Source organism: Mobula hypostoma, chromosome 5 (assembly GCF_963921235.1).
Source record: "Mobula hypostoma chromosome 5, sMobHyp1.1, whole genome shotgun sequence".
Classification (NCBI taxonomy): Eukaryota; Metazoa; Chordata; class Chondrichthyes; order Myliobatiformes; family Myliobatidae; genus Mobula; species Mobula hypostoma.
This window is the reverse complement of record NC_086101.1, coordinates 110,517-132,365: the sequence shown is the minus strand read 5'-3', so window position 1 is coordinate 132,365 and position 21,849 is coordinate 110,517. Positions and strand designations below refer to the sequence as shown.

General features: G+C 44.7%; 1 pseudogene; it reads left to right on the top strand.

Annotated features, from left to right (window-relative positions):
- The first annotated feature begins 1,589 nt into the window (after positions 1-1,589).
- On the top strand, positions 1,590-14,655 carry LOC134346067 (gastrula zinc finger protein XlCGF8.2DB-like; annotated as a pseudogene).
- The last annotated feature ends 7,194 nt before the right edge of the window (positions 14,656-21,849 follow it).

The window sequence follows — 21,849 nt, the reverse complement described above, 5'->3', positions numbered from 1 at the left end:
CATTGGCCTTTATTAATCAAAGTATTGAGAATAAGAGCTGGAATGTTATGATGAGGTTGTATAAGGCATTGGTGAGGCCGAATCTGGAGTATTGTGTTCAGTTTTGGTCACCAACAGGAAGGATATTAATAAGGTTGAAAGAGTGCAGAGAAGGTTTACAAGGATGTTGCCGGGACTTGAGAAACTCAGTTACAGTGAAAGGTTGAATAGGTTAGGACTTTATTCCCTGGAGCGTAGATGAATGAGGGGAGATTTGATAGAGGTATATAAAATTATGATGGGTATAGATAGAGTGAATGCAAGCAGGCTTTTTCCACTGAGGCAAGGGGAGAAAAAAACAGAGGACATGGGTTAAGGGTGAGGGAGGGAAAGTTTAAAGGGAACATTAGAGGGGGGCTTCTTCACACAGAGAGTGGTGGGAGTATGGAATGAGCTGCCAATCGAGGTGGTAAATGCGGGTTCTTTTTTAACATTTTGAAATAAATTGGACAGATACATGGATGAGAGGATGTGTGGAGGGATACGGTCCGTGTGCAGGTCAGTGGGACTAGGTAGAAAATAGTTGAGCACAGCCAAGAAGGGCCAAAAGGCCTGTTTCTGTGCTGTAGTTTTTCTATGGTTTCTACTACCCATTGTGTTTTCCCCTATTCTTTCCTCACCTTTCCTGCTCATCACCTCCCTGCCTCCCCTCCCCCACCCCTTTATCTTTCCCCTTACTGGTTTTTCACCTGGAACCTACCAGCCTTCTCCTTCCCACCCTCCACCCACCTTCTTTATAGTCATAGTCATACTCTATTGATCCTGGAGGAAATTGGTTTTCGTTACAGTTGCAACATAAATAATTAAATAGTAATAAAACCATAAATAGTTAAATAGTAATATGTAAATTATGCCAGGAAATAAGTCCAGGACCAGCCTATTGGCTCAGGGTGTCTGACCCTCCAAGGGGATGGCCACAGGCAGTAATGACTTCCTGTGACGCTCTGTGTTGCATCTTGGCGGAATGAGTCTCTGGCTGAATGTACTCCTGCGCGCAACCAGTACGTTTGCAGTGAATGGGAGACAGTGCCCAAGATGGCATGCAACTTAGACAGCATCCTCTTTTCAGATAACACCGTCAGAAAGTCCAGTTCCATCCCCACAACATCACTGGCCTTACGAATGAGTTTGTTGATTCTGTTGGTGTCTGCTATCCTCAACCTGCTGCCCTAGCACACAACAGCAAACATGATAGCAGGATAGCAGTCCTGACGAAGGGTTCCGGCCCGAAACGTCACCGATCTTTTCCATGGATGATGCCCGACCTGCTGAGTTCCTCCAGCGTGTTCCTTTGAGCCCTGCATCTGCAGATTATTTTGTGTTTACCTTCCCCCACCTCACATTCTGACACCCTCCCTTCCTTTCAAGCCCTGAAAAAGGGTCTCGGCCTGAAACATCCACTGTTCACTCCTATCGAGAGACGCTACCTGCTCCCCTGATTTCCTCCAGCATTTTGTGGGTGTTGCTTTGGAAGTCCGCATCTGCAGTTTTGCGCCAGTTTAAAGTAATGCGCATGCGTGGGTGTCATATTTTAGCCCGAATATTGCGCATGCGCTCAGCCGACGGGAGGCTCTCTTGAATGGGACGCAGGTAGGAGTGGGATGCGGGCGGGTACTTAATCACCGGCGTCTGAACCGCGATTGAAGAAAAATTGCTAGAAGCTCCTGCACCTCAGTACAGTCCCAGTCCTTTCCCTGTGTCTCAGCCCCGGCGATTTACCCGATCCACGGGGATCTTCCAGCTGATGTGAGCTGGCGCCGCCAGTTCTGCGGCGCATGCGCATCGCTGAGTCCTTGGATCTTCCTTGTTCGTGGGGGCATCTGGATAAAGTGGCACCAATAGTTGAACCAACACACACATATATATACACACACACACACCTGCTGGACACAGCAGGGCAGGCAGCATCTATAGGAAGAGGTACAAATTAGCCAGATAAAGCAGCACACCTGAGGACTGGGAGAAATTCAGAGTCCAGCAGAGGAGGGTAAAGGGCTTAATTAGGAAAGAGAAAAAAGACTATGAGAGAAAGCTGGCAGGGAACATAAAAACTGACTGTAAAAGCTTTTATAGATATGTGAAAAGAAAAAGATTCGTTAAGACAAATGTAGGTCCCTTGCAGTCAGAAACAGGTGAATTGATCATGGGGAACAAGGACATGGCAGACCATTTGAATAACTACTTTGGCTCTGCCTTCACTAAGGAGGACATAAATAATCTTCTGGAAATTGAGGACCAAGGGTCTAGTGAGATGGAGGAACTGAGGGAAATGCATGTTAGTAGGGAAGTGGTGTTAGGTAAATTGAAGGGATTAAAGGCAGATAAATCCCCAGGGCCAGATGATCTGCATCCCAGAGTGCTTAAGGAAGTAGCCCAAGAAATAGTGGATGCATTAGTGATAATTTTTCAAAGGAAGAGGAGAGCAGTAAGAATAGGGGACTCGATAGTAAGGGTGTCAGATTGGCGATTCTGTGGACGCAGTCCAGAGACCCGGATGGTAGTTTGCCTCCCTGGTGCCAAGGTACAGGATATTTCTGATCGCTTCCAAGATATCCTGAAGTAGTCATAGTCATACTTCACTGATCCTGGGGGAAATTGGTTTTTGTTACAGTTGCACCATAAATAATAAATAGTAACAGAACCATAAATAGTTAAATAGTAATATGTAAGTTATGCCAGTAAATTATGAAATAAGTCCAGGACCAGCCTATCGGCTCAGGGTGTCTGACCCTCCAACGGAGGAGTTGTAAAGTTTGATGGCCACGGGCAGGAACGGCTTCCTCTGATGCTCTGTGCTGCATCTCGGAGGAATGAGTCTCTGGCTGAATGTACTTCTGTGCCCACCCAGTACATTATGTAGTGGATGGGAGACATTGACCAAGATGGCATGCAACTTAGACAGCATCCTCTTTTCAGACACCACCGTGAGAGAGTCCAGTTCCATCACTGGCCTTACAAATGAGTTTGTTGATTCCGTTGGTGTCTGCTACCCTCAGCCTGCTGCCCCAGCACACAACAGCAAACATGATAGCAGTGGTCACCACAGACTCGGTGGGAGGCTGAGGAGCCAGAGGTCGTATTACATATAGGTACCAATGACATAGATAGGAAAAGGGAAGAGGTCCTGAAAGGAGAATATAGGGAGTTAGGAAGGGAGTTGAGAAAAAGGACCACAAAGGTAATAACTTGGGATTACTACCTGTGCTACGCGACAGTGAGAGTAGGAATGCAGTGAGGTGGAGGATAAATGTGTGGCTGAGGGATTGGAGCAGGGGGCAGGGATTCAAGTTTTTGGATCATTGGGACCTCTTTTGGTGCAGGTTGAATCCTAGGGTGACCAATATCCTGGTGGGGAGATTTGCGAGGGCTACTGAGCTGACTTTAAACTGGAATGGTTGGGGGGGTGGGAATCAATTTAAAGAGACTAGGAGAGAGGAGGTTAGTTCACAACAGGGGGATGGGAACCAGTGCAGAGAGACAGAGGGTTGTAAAATGAGGGTAGAAACAAAATATAGTAAGCTGAAAAGTAAAAGTGGCAGGCTGGCAAATCCAGGGCAAAAATCAAAAAGGGCCACTTTTCAACATAATTGTATAAGGGTCAAGAGTGTTGCAAAAGCAAGCCTGGAGGCTTTGTTTGTCAATGCAAGGAGCATTCATAACAAGGTGTATGAATTAAAAGTGCAGATTGTTATTAATGAATATGATATAGTTGGGATCACAGAGACATGGCGCCAGGTTCACCAAGGATGGGAGCTCAACATTCAAGGATATTCAATATGCAGGAGGGACAGACATGAAAGAAAAGGAGGTGGGGTAGCATTGCCGGTCAGAGAGGAGATTAACGCAATAGAAAGGAAGGACATTAGCCGGGAGGATGTGAAATCGATATGGGTAGAGCTGCATAACACTATAAGGCAGAAAACACTGGTGGGAGTTGTGTACAGGCCACCTAACAGTAGTACTGAGGTTGGGGATGGTATTAAACAGGAAATTAGAAATGCGTGCAATAAAGGAACAGCAGTTCTAATGGGCGACTTCAATCCTCATATAGATTGGGTGAACCAAATTGGTAAGGGTGCTGAGGAAGAGGATTTCTTGGAACGTATACGGGATGGTTTCTTGAACCAACATGTCGAGGAACCAACTAGAGGGCAGACTATTCTAGACTGGGTATTGAGCAATGAGGAAGGGTTAATTAGCAATCTTGTCGTGAGAGGCCCCTTGGGTAAGATTGATCATAATATGGTGGAATTCTTCATTAAGTTGGAGAATGACATAGTTAATTCAGTAACAAAGGTTCTGAACTTAAAGAAGGGTAACTTTGAAGGTATGAGACATGAATTAGCTAAGATAGACTGGCAAATGATACTTAAAGGGTTGACAGTGGATATGCAACGGCAAGCGTTTAAAGATTGCATGGATGAACTACAACAATTGTTCATCCCAGTTTGGCAAAAGAATAAATCAGGGAAGGTAGTGCACCTGAGGCTGACAAGGGAAATTAGGGATAGTATCAATTCCAAAGAAGAAGCATAGAAATTAGCCAGAAAAAGTGGCTCACCTGAGGACTGGGAGAAATTCAGAGTTCAGCAGAGGAGGACAAAGGGCTTAATGAGAAAAGGGAAAAAAGATTATGAGTGAAAACTGGAAGGGAACATAAAAACTGACTGTAATAGCTTTTATAGATATGTGAAAAGAAAGAGATTGGTTAAGACAAATGTAGGTCCCCTACAGACAGAAACAGGTGAATTGCTTATGAGGAACAAGGACATGGCAGACCAATTGAATAACTACTTTGGTTCTGTCTTCACTAAGGAGGACATAAATAATCTTCTGGAAATAGTAGGCGACAGAGGGTCCAGTAAGATGGAAGAACTGAGGGAAATACATGTTAGTAGGGAAGTGGTGTTCGGTAATTTGAAGGGATTAATGGCAGATAAATCCCCAGGGCCAGATGGTCTGCATCCCAGAGTACTTAAGGAAGTAGCCCAAGAAACAGTGGCTGCATTAGTGATAATTTTTCAAAACTCTTTAGATTCTGGACTAGTTCCTGAGGATTGGAGGGTGGCTAATGTAACCCTGCTTTTTAAAAAAGGAGAGAGAGAGAAACCGGGGAATTATAGACCGGTTAGCCTAACATCGGTGGTGGGGAAAATGCTAGAGTCAGTTATCAAAGATGCAATAACAGCACATTTGGAAAGCGGTGAAATCATCAGACAAAGTCAGCATGGATTTGTGAAAGGCAAATCATGTCTGACGAATCTCATAGTATTTTTTTGAGGATGTGACTAGTAGAGGGATAGTAGAGAACCAGTGGATGTGGTATATTTGGATTTTCAAAAGGCTTTTGACAAGGTCCCACACAGGAGATTAGTGTGCAAACTTAAAGCACACAGTATTGGGGGTATGGTATTGACGTGGATAGAGAATTGGTTGGCAGACAGGAAGCAATGAGTGGGAATAAACGGGACCTTTTCAGAATGGCAGGCAGTGACTAGCGGGGTACTGCAAGGCTCAGTGCTGGGACCCCAGTTGTTTACAATATATATTAATGACTTAGATGAGGGAATTAAATACAGCATCTCCAAGTTTGCGGATGACACAAAGCTGGGCGGCAGTGTTAGCTGTGAGGAGGATGCTAAGAGGACGCAGGGTGACTTGGATAGGTTAGGTGATTGGGCAAATTCATGGCAGATGCAACTTAATGTGGATAAATGTGAGGTTATCTACTTTGGTGGCAAAAACAGGAAAACAGATTATTATCCGAATGGTGGCCGATTAGGGAAAGGGGAGGTGCAATGAGACCTGGGTGTCATTACACACCAGTCGTTGAAAGTGGGCATGCAGGTACAGCAGGCGGTGAAAAAGGCGAATGGTATGCTGGCATTCATAGCAAGAGCATTCGAGTACAGGAGCAGGGAGGTACTACTGCAGTTGTACAAGGCCTTGGTGAGACCACACCTGGAGTATTGTGTGCAGTTTTGGTCCCCTACTCTGAGGAAAGACATTCTTCCCATAGAAGGAGTACAAAGAAGGTTCACCAGATTGATTCCTGGGATGGCAGGACTTTCATATGATGAAAGACTGGATCGACTAGGCTTATACTCGTTGGTATTTGGAAGATTGAGGGGGGATCTTATTGAAACATATAAAATCCTAAAGGGATTGGACAGGCTAGATGCAGGAAGATTTTTCCCGATGTTGGGGAAGTCCAGAACGAAGGGTCACAGTTTGAGGATAAAGGGGAAGCCTTTTAGGATCGAGATGAGGAAAAACTTCTTCACACAGAGAGTGGTGAATCTGTGGAATTCTCGACCACAGGAAACAGTTGAGGCCAGTTCATTGGCTATATTTAAGAGGGAGTTAGATACGGCCCTTGTGACTAAAGGGATCGGAGGTATAGAGGGAAGGCTGGTACAGGGTTCTGAGTTGGATGATCAGCCATGATCATACTGAATGGCGGTGCAGGCTCGAAGGGCCAAATGGCCTACTCCTGCACCTATTTTCTAAAACTCTTAAGATTTTGGATTAGTTCCTGAGGATTGGTGGGTGGCTAATGTAACCCCGCTTTTTAAAAAAGGAGGGAGTGAGAAACCGGGGAAGTATAGACCGGTTAGCCTGACATCGGTGGTGGGGAAAATGCTAGAGTGAGTTATCAAAGATGTGATAACAGCACATTTGGAAAGCGTTGAAATCATCGGACAAAGTCAGCATGGATTTGTGAAAGGAAAATCATGTCTGACGAATCTCATAGAATTTTTTTGAGGATGTGACTAGTAGAGTGGGTAGGGGAGAACCAGTGCATGCAGTATATTTGGATTTTCAAAAGGCTTTTGACAAGGTCCCACACAGGAGATTAGTGTGCAAACTTAAAGCACACAGTATTGGGGGTATGGTATTGATGTGGATAGAGAATTGGTTGGCAGACAGGAAGCAAAGAGTGGGAATAAACGGGACCTTTTCAGAATGGCAGGCAGTGACTAGCGGGGTACCGCAAGGCTCAGTGCTGGGACCCCAGTTGTTTACAATATATATTAATGACTTAGATGAGGGAATTAAATGCAGCATCTCCAAGTTTGCGGATGACACGAAGCTGGGCGGCAGTGTTAGCTGTGAGGAGGATGCTGACAGATGCAGGGTGACTTGGATAGGTTAGGTGAGTGGGCAAATTCATGGCAGATGCAATTTAATGTGGTTAAATGTGAGATTATCCACTTTGGTGGCAAGAACAGGAAAACAGATATCTTTCCAGGACAAGGGGTCACAGTTTGAGGATAAAGGGGAAGCCTTTTAGGATCGAGATGAGGAAAAACTTCTTCTCACAGACAGTGGTGAATCTGTGGAATTCTCTGCCACAGGAAACAGTTGAGGCCAGTTCATTGGCTATATTTAAGAGGGTGTTAGATATGGCCCTTGTGGCTAAAGGGATCAGCGGGTGTGGAGAGGAGGCAGGTACAGGGTTCTGAGTTGGATGATCAGCTGTGATCCTACTGAATGGCAGTGCAGGCTCGAATGGCCTACTCCTGCACCTATTTTCTATGTTCCTATATACAGTTGACATTTCGGGCCGAGACCCTTCGTCAGGACAACCTAAAAGAAGAGATAGTAAGAGATTTGGAAGTGGGACGGGGAGGGGGAGATCCGAAATGATAGGAGAAGACAGGAGGTGGAGGGATGGAGCCAAGAGCTGGAAAGTTGATTAGCAAAAGGGTTACGAGGCTGGAGAAGTGAGAGGATCATGGGACAGGAGGCCTCGACATGAAGAAAGGAGGGGGGGAAAGCCCAGAGGATGGGCAAGGAGTTATAGTGAGAGGGACAGAGGGAGAAAAAAGAGAGAGAAAAAAAGGGAAAGAGAAAAATAAACAAAATAATAATAAAAAAAATAAGGGATGGGGTACTAAGGGAAGGTGGGACCTTAACGGAAGGTTGACACTACCAGCATTGTCCTCGGAGAATATGTCTCAAACACTGCCGACCGCCAGCCATGTAAATCCGAGGATGAGTAACTCGGAACAAATATATAGTGTCCAGTTACTTTCGGATGAAGAGTTCACCTTCCAGTCAGTGAAAATGTCAATTAGCGCTGCATGGCAAAAAGAAATCCATACGTCAGATTTAGTTCTCTCTGGGTAAATAATGACATGAAGCACCTTTGTCCTCGATGACAAGTGACTTGTGGCTTTCACATCACAAAAGTGTCACACTCGATCAGAATAACTACTACCCACCCCTTCGTGTTCATTGGCATTGCCATCGATGGGTTCATCACTGTCAATCAGCTGGGGATGGGAGAGAACCCAGTAGTTAGGAAATCTCCAGGAGCAGACATGTAGTAACAAGTTCTCTTTGTAGTGTTGTGGAACACAACCAGAAATTGAAATAATACCAAAGGACAGAGACAAATTGAGCTAAGTCACAGATGGATTGAAAGCAGAAATAACCCATTCTCATACAGAGGGAATACAGTCAGAGAATTTGTTGGTCAGTTAGGATGCCTCGTCCGTGCCTTGTTAGAAGATGAGGAGTTCATATAGAAACACAGAAACAAAAGTCTGCAATACATTACAGGCCCTTCAGCCCACAATGTCGTGCCAACCATACAATCTACTCTAGAATCTGCCTCGAGTTTCACTACCACATAGCCTTCTATTATTCTAAGCTCCACATATCTACCTAACAGTGTCTAAAAATACCCTTATTGTATCCGCCTCTACCACCGTCACTAGCAGTGTATTCCGTGCACCTGCCACTCTGTGTGAAAACCTTATCTCTGGTATCCCCCTTGTACCTACTTCCAAGCACCTTAAAACTATGCCCTCGCATGTTGGCTAATTCAGTCCTGGGAAATAACCTCTGGCTATCCACATGATCAATGCCTCTCATCATCTTCTACAACTCTCTCAGGTCACCTCTCATCTCCCATCGCTCCAAAGTTTACTCAACCTATTCTTGTAAGGCATGATCTCCAATCCAAGCAACATCCTTGTAAATCTCCTCTGCGCCCTTTCTAGAGTACCTACATGTTTCCTGCAGTGAGATGATCAGAATTGAACACGGTACTAAAAGTAGGGTCTCACTAAGGCCTTATACATCTGTAACATTACCTCACGGTTTTTGAACTCAGTCCCATGGTTGATGAAGGCCTTCTTAACAACATTGTCAACCTGTGCAGCAGCTTTGCATGTACAATTGTCACGGACCCCAAGATCTCGCTGATCCTCCGAACTGCCAAGAGTCCTATCATTAATATTGTATTCTGTCTTCAAATTTGACCTACCGGAATGAACCACTGGGTTGAACTCCATCAGTCACTTCTCAGCCCAGTTCTGCATCCTATCAATGTCACGCTCCACTCTGACAACCATTCAGACTATCCACAACACCCCCTACATTTGTGTTATCGACAAACTGACAAACTCACTCTCCCACTTCCTCATCAAGGTCGTTTTTAAAAATCACAAAGAGGAGAGAGGAGGGGTCCCAGAACAGATCGCTGCAGAATATCACTGGTCCCCATCCTCCATGCAGAATACAAACCATCGACAACCACCCTTTACCTTCTGTGGGCAAGCCAGTCCTGGATCCACTAAACAGGTCTCCTTGGATCCTTGCCTCATTACTTTCTCAATGAGCCTCGTACGGGGAACCTTATCAAAAGTCTTACTGAAAATCATGTACACTACATCCAACGCTCCACCTTCATCGGTGTGTTTTGTTACATCCTCAAAGTATTCAATCAGGTTCGTAAGGCATGACCTGCCCTTGACAAAGCCATGCTGACTACCCCTAATCTGATGCTCATAAGTCCTCCCTCTTAGGATCTTCTCCAACAACTTGCCAACCACTGATACAAGACTCGCTGGTCTATTATTTCCTGGGTTACCTCTACTCCCTTTCTTGAACAATCCTGGGGTACTTCTCCCATCCTTATTGATGATACAAAGATCATTGCCAGATGCTCAGCAATCTCCTCCCTCGCTTCCCACTGTAGCCTGCGGTACATCTCAACTTGAGTTAAACTGGGTAATGTTATGATGCCAGAGCTCACACTGAGAGAAGATCTTATAAAAACATGTAAAATTATGAAAGGGAAAGATAAAATAGAGGCAGGTAAGTTGTTTCCACTGCTAGGTGATACTAGAACTAGAGGTTCAGGGCATTTGGGATGGAGATGAGGAGGAACTGCTTTTCCCTGAGGGTGGTGAATATGTGGATTTCTCTGCTGAATAAAGCAGTGGAGGCTACCTCAGTAAATGTATTTGAGACAAGGTTGGATAGATTTTTGCAAAGTAGGGAAATTAAAGTGATGGGGAAAAGGCAGGTTGGTGGAGATGGGCCAGATGGCGTTCTCGTGCTCCTATTTGTTATGTTCTCGCCATAAACTAAAATCTCACCTGAAAATTTGTTCTTCACCCATTGATGTCCTTTCAAATATTTTTACAGGTTTGAAATGGCAGAACACTTGTGCATGAGAATCTCAACATGTCAGCTTTGCTCTCTCTGTCCGGATATATAAGGAGTGACCAGATATTACCTTTGCAAGACCAACACATCAGTTTTCGATCCTTGGAGATGAAGAAGTATATCCTCACAGCTGGAAATATATTTGTGTTTGAAATGAAGTTTTCTGTTGTAACTCAGTGAAATCCACTGGAACCAGGGTTCTGAGAACACAACAGCAATTGGTCGCTGGAGATCAGTTCTTCAACTGCATTGATTGTACAAGAGATTCAAACGTCTGACTTTCTGAATTGCCAGAGAATTGATCGTAGTGAGATATCATTCTCCTTCTCTCAGTGTGGGAAGAGATTCACTCACAGGCTACCCGCAGACACGCCAGTGAGTTCACAGTGGGGAGAGGCCATTCACCTGCTCTATATGTGGGAGGGGATCTATCTACTCAGTCATCTAGTCTGAAGATACATCACCAAGTTCACACCATAGTGAGATGTTCCACCTGTTCTGACTGTGGGAAGCAATTCATTCTGTCGTCGTTGATAAAGATATATCCAAATATTCAACAGTGAGAGGACGGTAACCTGCTTAGATGATGGGAAGGCATTCACACACTCAACCACGCCACAGTGACATCAGCGAGTTTACACCAGGGAGAAGCCATTCACCTGCTCTGAATGTGGGAAAGTGTTCTCTCAATCATCTCAGCTGAATGAACACCAGCGAGTTCACACTGAAAGCATGCCGTTCACCTGCTCAGACTGTGGGAAGCAATTTTCTAGTTCATCCACACTACAGAGACACCAGCGAGTCCACACTGGGGAGAAGCCATTCACTTGCTCTGAATGTAGGAAAGGATTCACTCAGTCATCTAATCTGAAAGTACATCAGCGAGTTCACACTGGGGAGAGACCATTCACATGCTCTGAATGTGGGAAGGGATTCGCTGATTCATACTCCCTTGTGAATCACTGTCGAATTCACAGTGGGGAGAAGCCATTCACTTGCACTGAATGTGGGAAGGGATTCACTCAGTCATCTAATCTGAAAGTACATCAGCGAGTTCACACTGGGGAGAGGCCATTCACATGCTCTGAATGTGGGAGGGGTTTCACTCAGTCATCTCATCTGCAGGTACATCAGCGAATTCACACTGGGGTTAAACCATTCACATGCTCTGAATGTGGGAAGGGATTCAGTGACTCATCCCACCTTGTGAAGCACTGCCGAATTCACACTGGGGAGAAGCCATTCACGTGCTCTGAATGTGGGAAGGGATTCACTAAGTCATATCAACTGAAGGTACATCAGCGAATTCACACTGGGGAGAAACCATTCAGCTGCTCTGAATGTGGGAAGGGATTCACTGACTCATCCCACCTAGTGAAGCACTGCCGAATTCACACTGGGGAGAAGCCATTCACTTGCTCTGAATGTGGAAAGCGATTCACTCAGTCATCCCAACTTTTGGAACACTACCAAATTCACACTGGGAAGAGGCCATTCACTTGCTCTGAATGTGGGAAGGGATTTGCTCGGCCATCTCGACTGATTGAACATCAGAGAGTTCACACTGGGGAGAAGCCATTCAGCTGCGTTGAATGTGGGAAAGGATTCACAGAGTCAGACACCCTTGTGAAGCACTACCGAATTCACAGTGGGGAGAAGCAATTCATGTGCTCTGAATGTGGGAAAGGATTCACTCAGGCATCTCATTGAAGGTGCATCAGCAAATTAACACTGGGGAGAAACCGTTCACCTGCTCAGATCGTGGGAAGGAATTCACTCAGTCATCAGACTTTAAAGTACATCAGCGAATTCACACTGGGGGACACCACTCACCTGTTCTAAATGTGGGAAAGGATTTGCTCAGACATATCAATTGAATGAACGTCAGCAAGTTCACACTGAGGGAGAAACTGTTCACCTTCCTCAGACTGGGGGAAGGAATTCACTCCGACTTAGAAAACCACAGAAACTATAGAAAGACTACAGCACAGAAACAGGCCTTTTGGCCCTTCTTGGCTGTGCCGAACTATTTTCTGCCTAGTCCCACTGACCTGCACACAGACCATATCCCTCCATACACCTCCTATCCATGTATCTGTCCAATTTATTCTTAAATGTTAAAAAAGAACCCGCATTTACCACCTCGTCTGGCAGCTCATTCCACACTCCCACCACTCTCTGTGTGAAGAGACTCCCCCTAATGTTCCCTTTAAACTTTTCCCCCTTCACCCTTAACCCATGTCCTCTGGTTTTTTTCTCCCCTTGCCTCAGTGGAAAAAGCCTGCTTGCATTCACTCTATCTATACCCAGCATAATTTTATATACTTCTATCAAATCTCCCCTCATTCTTCTATGCTCCAGGGAATAAAGTCCTAACCTATTCAACCTTTCTATGTAACTGAGTTTCTCAAGTCCCAGCAACATCCTTGTAAACCTTCTCTGCACCCTTTCAACCTTATTTATATCCTTCCTGTAATTTGGTGACCAAAACTGAACACAATACTCCAGATTCGGGCTCACCAATGCCTTATACAACCTCATCATAACATTCCAGCTCTTATACTCAACACTTTGAGTATCTCACATCTCACCTACCAACACACCAGGCTTTTTGCAGCAATGAGAGGACGTTGACTTGTTCAGACCATGGGAAGGCATTCACACACATCCACGCTGCAGAGACAGTGGCGGGTTCATGCTGTGGTGAGGGCAATCACCAGCTATGAATGTGGGATGGGTTGCAATGAGTCATTCATCCTTGTGTCACACCACTGAGCTTTGACCTATCGTTAATCAGAGAGATCAGAGGCTTGAGGGGACGTAATTCACTCTGGTTTGCCAATTGTGTATTACCAGCAGTGGTTCAGGGCAGATTTTTTTTTAAGCTTTCAGCAGTGGCCAATCAGAATTCAGGATTGATTATCAAGTCGTGCAGGTGCAAGTGGAGCAGACAGAGTTGGAGCGGAGACTTCGAGGCTTTACCTCATTGAGGAGAGCAGTCAGAGAAGGCAAAATCATGATGGAACTAGAATTTTTATCTTAACATTTGCTCAGAACAGTAGAGATGCCAGGCAGGATAGTGGTAAGCTTCTCTTGTGGGACGTGGGAAAGCAGGAAACCCTCCTGCGTCCCTGATAACTGCACCTGTGAGAAGTGCATCCAACTGCAGCTCTGAACAATCCACATTAAGGAGTTGCAGCTGGAAATGAATGAACTCCAGATCATTTGGGAGGCTGAAGGGGTGATAGGAAGGACATATAGGGAGGTAGTTACACCCAAGGTGTACGGCACAGGAAACTGGGTGACAGGAAGGGGAAAGGGGGAAACCAAGTGCTGTTTAACCCTGTGTCCATCCCCCTGAACAACACATATATCACTTTAGACACACTCATAGACGGTGGGATGACCTGGCAAAGGAAGGACACAGCAGTCGGTTCTCTAGCACTTAGTCTGGCTCTGAGACTGAGGAGGGAAGGGTGGAGAAGAGGGGAGCTATAGTCGTAGGTGATTTGTTAATTAAGGGAACTGACTGGATGTTCTGTGAGTGAGAATGAGATTCCAGGATGGTATGTAGCCTCCTGTGTGCTCCAGATCTGGGACATCTCAGGTCGAGAGCTCAGCATTCCTAAGGAGGGGCAACAATGAAGGTCGTGGTCCACGTTGATAACAATGATATGGGCTGGTAGAGTAGCGAGGTACTGCAAAGGGAGTTCAGGAGGTGAGGTGCTAAGTTAAAGGGCAGCTCGTCCACGAGTGTGATCACAGGAGTGTGATCTGTGCCAATTGCCAGGAATCAGAAGATTATACAGTTTAACACGTGGCTAAGGAGTTGGTGCAGGAGGGAGGGTATACGATTTTTGGATCATTTGAGCTGGTGAGGATTGCTGTGTGCAGAGGAGTGTGAGTGTGTTGGGGGAGAGAGCACATCATTGATGGAGTGTGACTGGGCAGGCAGGTCTCTCTCACACACAAACACCTGCAGGGGAGTGAGAAGGGAAAAGGGGAATGAGGAGGATGTTGTTAGGGCTCGTTCACAAAGTCCCAGACAAACCCACCCCTCCCCCTCTGGAATTAGTCCCATTCCCTACCCCAGGCTGGGGGTGAACATTGAGTTGCCTTGTCAAGAAGAAAAGGAATTGTTTGATAACATCTGGTTAACACACTTTGATAATAAATTTATGTTGAACTTGAACATTGAAATGTATTGTTTGTGAAATATGTACTGATGAGAAACTGGGTCTCACTGAAGATCCAAGAGTGCAAAATGAACCGGTGTTCAGCCCTACTGCTCTACGCCAGACAAGAACCCCCCACCTGAGTCTGTCCCTTCTGTCTGTGCTTGACACGTCTCTCTCTAAAGTTTCCTCTTTCTGTCGCTGTCCTTGTGTCTTTTATTTTTCTTCTCAACTCCATTCGCCTGCCTTCTCCCCATGACCTTTGACACCTTTACTGATCAATCTCGGTTTTAAATAAACCCAATGACTTGGCCTCTGAGCTGTCCGTGGCAATGAATTCCACAGGTCCCTCATCTCTCTAAATGTGTGCTCTCTGGTATAGAACATTGTGACCCGGAAGGTTAAAAATGGCAGCTGTCCACTCGATCTGTACCTCTCGTAATCTTATCGAGCTCTATCAGGACCCCTGAGCCTCCTCCACTCCAGAGAAAACAGCCCGAGTTTGTCTGAACTCTCCTCACACAGTAGCTCGTGCTTCTAATCCAGACAACTTTCTGGTGAGCCTCTTCATTGCTACCCTATACACCAGCAGCATAGCAGGCTTTAAGTAAGTAAACGGTGGGTTGTTGATTAATAAGGATGTCAAAGGTGACGGGTAGAAGGCAGCAGTATGGAGTTTAGAGGGACAATCCAATAGCTATGATCGAATGGTGGAGAAGACTTAATGGACGGAATGGGTATTTCAGTTCCTATGTCTTGTGGTATTGTGGTGAAATGGCGAAGCCGTGGGGAGTAAGGTGCCGCTGCAGGTAAGAGTGGGGGTCCAGGTAGGAGGTGGTGTCAAGCACCTTTTCACTATGTCTTATAACCAACAATTAGCTCAGAGCGTATCAATTATAAAAGCGTTTATTTTTACTTGCAGCAAGGGAAGGCTAGTACTGCACAAGAGCTGGTAACAGCTATTGTCCAAAAAAACCAGAAGCCAGTACTGTCACTCCTCTGGACACAAGTCCAAGGACAGGGTGTATTCTGTTTGTCTGCTGAATCAGAGTATTTGGCATTCTTCCAGTAACACAGCTGCAGGTCTACAGTCAAGTGCTCAGGTACCATCAGCATCATGTTGCACGAACATTATTAGCAAAGCACTCTGATACAATACAGGTTCCAGCTGGTTACAGACAGAAAAAAAAACATTTTGGTTGACAAGTGAATTACATTTCCACGGTGGTGGAGAAGCATTCTTACACCGCTCACCGTCTGTGAAAACCCTTCCATCACTACACCACTCCCCACTTCTGTTAACACCTCCGATCCTTGCAGTGTCCACCATCTGTGAAAACCCTTCCAACCCCGACACCACTCCCCATTTCTGTTAACACCTCCAATCCTTGCAGCCCTCACCATCTGTGAAAACCCTTCTAAAGCTACACCCATCACCATTCTATGAATCCAACTGACACCTACACACTTGCCATCTCTGTAAAACCCTCCACCATCCACCCTGGCAGATTCAGATCACAGCGGACCCGAGGAAGACACCGGCCGTGGTAGGGCTCACCAAACATTCACACGAGCTGACATTTTTTATAAACCTACCGATTTATACGGTTGTCTTGACTAAACTGCTTCCTGCTTTCCTATCTTTACCTCCCCAGCCCCAGCCCCAACTTTCTGCTTTTCACAAGGATTCCATTCGTCACTACCCACTCATCTCCCCCCCCCCACCCCCCAGAACATTCCTTGCAAGCGCAGGAAGTTCTACGCACTCCCATTTACTTCCTCCTTCAGTCCCATTCTGAATCACAATCAGCCCTTCCAGGTGAGGGAACACTTCACCTGCAAGACTGTCAATTTGATCTACTGTATCTGATGCTCCCAGTGAGGCCATTTCTACATTAGTGAGACCCAATGCAGACCGGGAGTCCACTTTGACAAACACATTCGCTCAGTCCACAACAAACGGAATTTCCCATCAAAAATCTGCAGATGCTGGAAATCCAAGCAACGCACAAAAACTCTTTACAATAATATCAAGTTCCCCAGCCCCGATCATCTTATTGTCACGGTGGATACTCAGTCCATATTCATCTCTACCTCCCACCAGGAAAGCCACAGAGCTCTCCGTTTCCATCTGGACACCAGACCCAACGAGTTCTCTCCACCACCACTCTCCTGCTCTTTGTTTCGGTTGTTTTCTTTGTTTGAGCTGAGCTCTACTGTCACTTCGCTCTGTCATCTTGTGGTAAACTGGTGCGTGTTTCCCTTGGGGCTCTGGATTCAGAAGACAAAACTGGTGTTATAGTTCAGCTCATCAGGTTGGAGTGTACTGTCACGCACCCGGTGACGGGTTAAAGAACCAGCACTTTGGAGTCCAGTATTGCTGTTAATTAAGGGTATTTATTAGTAACTACACAATACAGTAATATAAATGCAGATAAATCAAACAGGTTAGCAATGATTATACATAAGTAAGTGTGGAAATATATGAAAACCAAGCTTCTTCAAATCTAGAGGTAAATAGTCTTACGATGATGAGTAAAGTTCAGTTCAGTTCGTGGTATTGAGTTGAGTAGTGATGGAGAGAGAGAGGGAGAGATTTGAGTCTTCAGGTGAGCTGACGCCATCGATCTTCCCGTTGTCCTCCGAAATCCTTTTAAGTCACCAACTGTGACCAAAACAAAGGGGACTGTTCTTCAGTAATGGAATTATCAACCCAGGTGAGGGTCGGACACACAAACAACTCCCCACCGGTCACTCCCTTTTCACACTGTGAGAGCCACTGATCGGTCCTCCAAAACCCACTTTTTCTGTGGGAACAACAAAGCTCATTCAGTGTCCAGTATCATGTGTCTGTCCGTTTATAATCTGACCTTCTATTTATCTCACTGCTGAATACTAACTGTCACTCAAACAGCTCCTCCCTTCTCTGTCTCTAAGAACTTGGAAGCTGCTAAGTGTCTTTGCAAAAGTGTAAACAAACTGTGAGCAGTCTTCGCCTCTCTCTCTCTCTTAAAAACAAGATGTCGGTGTTAAATAACACTCTCTCTCTCTCTCTCTCTCTCTTTCTCTCTTTCAAAAGCACAGTTCATGGGGGTAATTAAGGACAGTTCATCGGGGTATTTCAGGACCCCGTCACACCCCCTTCCTTCAAAAAAAAATTTGACGAAGGCAAAATTTTTGTTTAAATGGAAATTTCAGAGTTTGAAACAATACATGTATAATCATTAGATGACAGAGCAAAAACGTGTACAATTTATAACTTAACATCTGGATAAACAATCAGGTATAATGTCAGTAACTTTCACTTGTTTGATTTGTTGGGTCATATTCTTGCAATATCAGGCTCCAATTTAATAACCATCTATTCTTATCCTTCGTCTTAGTTAGAAATACCAAGGAATTGTGATCCGTGTAAACCACAAGTTGTCTCTGGGCATGACAAACATAGACTTCAAAATGTTGTAAAGCCAGAATAAGTGCTAGCAATTCCTTTTCAATAATTTGGAATAATTTTTCTGATGCTCATTAAATTTCTTTGAGAAATAAGCTACTGGATGTTCAATATCATTCACACCCTTCTGTAACAGTACTGCCTCAGCAGCTCCGTCACTAGCGTCTGTTGCTATAGAAAATGGCTTGGAAAAATCAGGTGCCTTGAGCACAGGATGATAACACAGGATGGTTTTCAGGTGTTCAAATGCCTCCTGGCAAAAGTCATTCCATACAAATTTTTTACTCTTCCCTAGGAGTTTTGTTAGGGGGAGAGTGATGTCAGCAAAGTTCTTACAAAACTTACGATAATACCCAAACATTTCCAAAAATCTGTTTAAAGCTTTCTTGCCCGTTGGAACGGGAACCTCAGCAATAGCTTGAACTTTGGCCTGTACAGGAACCAGTTGGCCCTGGCCTACTACATAGCCAAGATACGTGACAGTGGCGTGGCCAAACTCACTTTTAGCGAGGTTCACAGTAAGATTTGCCTTGAACAGCATTTTGAACAATTTTTCTACAGCCGCAATATGCTCTTCCCATGTGTCATTCCAGCCTACTAAATCATCGCTATAAGCCCCTGTGTTTTCTAACCCTCTAATCACAGAATTAACCATTCTTTGAAATGTCTCTGGAGCATTTCTCATCCCGAAGGGTAAAACCTTGTACTCATACGGTCCAGGTGGTGTCACAAATGCTGATATCTCTTTAGCCCTCTCTGTTAAAGGAACACCCCAATATCCTCTTAATAGGTCAATCTTTGTAAGGTATTTAGACTTCCCCACTTTATCAATACAGTTATCCACTCTCTTTCCTTTTTCCTTCTTGTTTCCAATTTCTCGTTCAACCATTTTACTTTCCTCTAAATTCATTGTATAAGGATGCTCTCTGATGGGCTGGGATAAATTTACAATGATGTCATGCACTGCAGATGCACACTGTCTTAGAATGTCAGGAAATAAATCTTTATGTTTGCTAATTAATTCTTCCAATTGTTTTTGCGGTGTAGGTTCCAATTGATGGACCTTCTCAGTAATATTTTTCAAAACAATGGAATTCTTAAATCTTGTTGATACTAAATTCAGCGGGTTAAAATAATTTTTCATTTCATTTTCAGCCTCCACGGCTCCATTTGTTTTCATAACAGTACCCACAGGTGCCATCCTATCAAACAAGTGTTCTTTTTTAATTTGAACATTTTGAAAACTTTCCTTTGCAAGGTCACAAAACTCATTAAATCTTTTCCGGAATTATAAAACATAATCTAACACGTTGACACACACTTTTGGGTTAGACCATTGCTCCTTGAGCAAGGTCAAAGGTCATTTTAGCTTGTGACAGAACACAGGTTCAAACACACTATCCTCCAATGATTTTTGAATCGTATCTCCAACAGCAAATAAGAGTAGGGGAACCCCTCATCCTAGTGTTTCCCATTTTTCACATAATATGTTTTAATTATGGTCTTAAGAGTGGAGTTTAACCGTTCCAAGGCTCCCTCGGACTCTGTGTGATATGCATATGACACAATGTGCTTTGCTCCCAGTTCTCCAACTATCCACTGGATTGTTCTCGAAGTAAGGTTACTACCCTGGTCAAATTGGATATCCTTGAGCAGACCTATCAGTGCGCAAAACGTACTGAATGCTTTTACCACAGTCTTGGCCTTGGTGTTTCCAGGGGGCACGGCTTCAGGGAACCTAGATACAGCACACATAATTGTTAACAAATACTGATGACCAGCTGCAGTCTTCAGCAATGGGCCCACACAATCCACTATGACCTGAGAAAAAGGTTCACCAAAAGCAGGTATCGGTTTAAGTAGTGTTACTTGAATAAACGAATTAAGTTTCACCTCAACCTGGCAGGTATGGCAAGTCCTCCAAAAATTCACAACATCCCCTCTTAAATTCGGCCAGTAGAACATACAGGGTGAATGGTAAGGCACTAAGGAATGCAGTTGAACGGCGGGATCTGGGAATACAGATACAAAATTCCCTAAAAGTGGCGTCACAGGTAGATAGGGTAGTAAAGAGAGCTTTTGGTACATTGGCCTTTATTAATCAAAGTATTGAGTATAAGAGCTGGAATGTTATGATGACGTTGTATCAGGCATTGGTGAGGCCGAATCTGGAGTATTCTGTTCAGTTTTGGTCACCAAATTACAGGAAGGATATTAATAAGGTTCAAAGAGTGCAGAGAAGGTTTCCAAAGATGTTGCCGGGACTTGAGAAACTCAGTTACAGAGAAAGGTTAAATAGGTTAGGACTTTATTCCCTGGAGCATAGAAGAATGAGGGGAGATTTGATACAAGTATATAAAATTATGATGGGTATAGAACATAGAACACAGATTAGTACAGCACATTACAGCCCCTTCAGCCCACAATATTGTGCCGACCTTCAAACCCTCCCTCCCATATAACCTTAAATTACTCCATATACATGTCTAGTAGTCTCTTAAACTTTACGAGTGTATCTGCCTCCACCACTGACTCAGGCAGTACATTCCACACACCAACCACTCTCTGAGTAAAAAAACTTCCTCTAATATCCCACTTGAACTTCCCACCCCTTACCTTAAAGCCATGTTCTCTTGTATTGAGCAGTGGTGCCCTGGGGAAGAGGTGCTGGCTATCCACTCTATCTATTCCTCTTATTATCTTGTACACCTCTATCATGTCTCCTATCATCCTTCTTTTCTCCAAAGAGTAAAGCCCCAGCTCCTTTAATCTCTCATCATAATGCATACTCTCTAAACCAGGCAGCATCCTGGTAAATCTCCTCTGTACCCTTTCCAATGCTTCCACATCCTTCCTATAGGGAGGCGACCAGAACTGGACACAATACTCCAAGTGTGGCCTAACCAGAGTTTTATAGATCTGTATCATTACATCGCAAATCTTAAACTCTGTTCCTCGACTTATGAAAGCTAACACCCCATAAGCTTTCTTAACTAACCGATCTACCTGTCAGGCAACTTTCAGGGATGTGTCGACATGTGCCCCCAGATCCCTCTGCTCCTCCACACAACCAAGTATCCTGCCATTTAGTTTGTTCTCTGCCTTGCAGTTTCTCCTTGCAAAGTGTAACACCTCACACCTCTCCGGGTTGACTCCATCTTCTCAGCCCACTTCTGCATCCTATCAATGTCTCTCTGCAATCTTCGACAATCCTCTACACTATCTACAACACCACCAACCTTGGTGTCTTCTGCAAAATTGCAAACCCACCCCTCTAACCCCACATCCAGGTCGTTAATAAAAATCACGAACAGTATAGGTCTCAGAACAGATCCTTGTGGGACACCACTAGTCTCAATCCTCCAATCTGAATGTACTCCCTCCAGCAAGACCCTCTGCCTTCTGCAGTCAAGCCAATTCTGAATCCACCTGGACAAACTTCCATGAATCCCATGCCTTCTGACTTTCTGAATAAGCCTACCGTGTGACACCTTGTCAAATGCCTTACTGAAATCCATATAGATCACATCCACTGCACTACTCTCATCTATATGTCTGGTCACCTGCTCAAAGAACTCTATCAGGCTTGTTAGACACAATCTGCCCTTCACAAAGCCATGCTGACTCTCCCTGATCAGACCGTGATTCTCTAAATGCCCAGAGATCCTATCCCTAAGAATCTTTTCCAACAGCTTTCCCACCACAGACGTAAGGCTCACT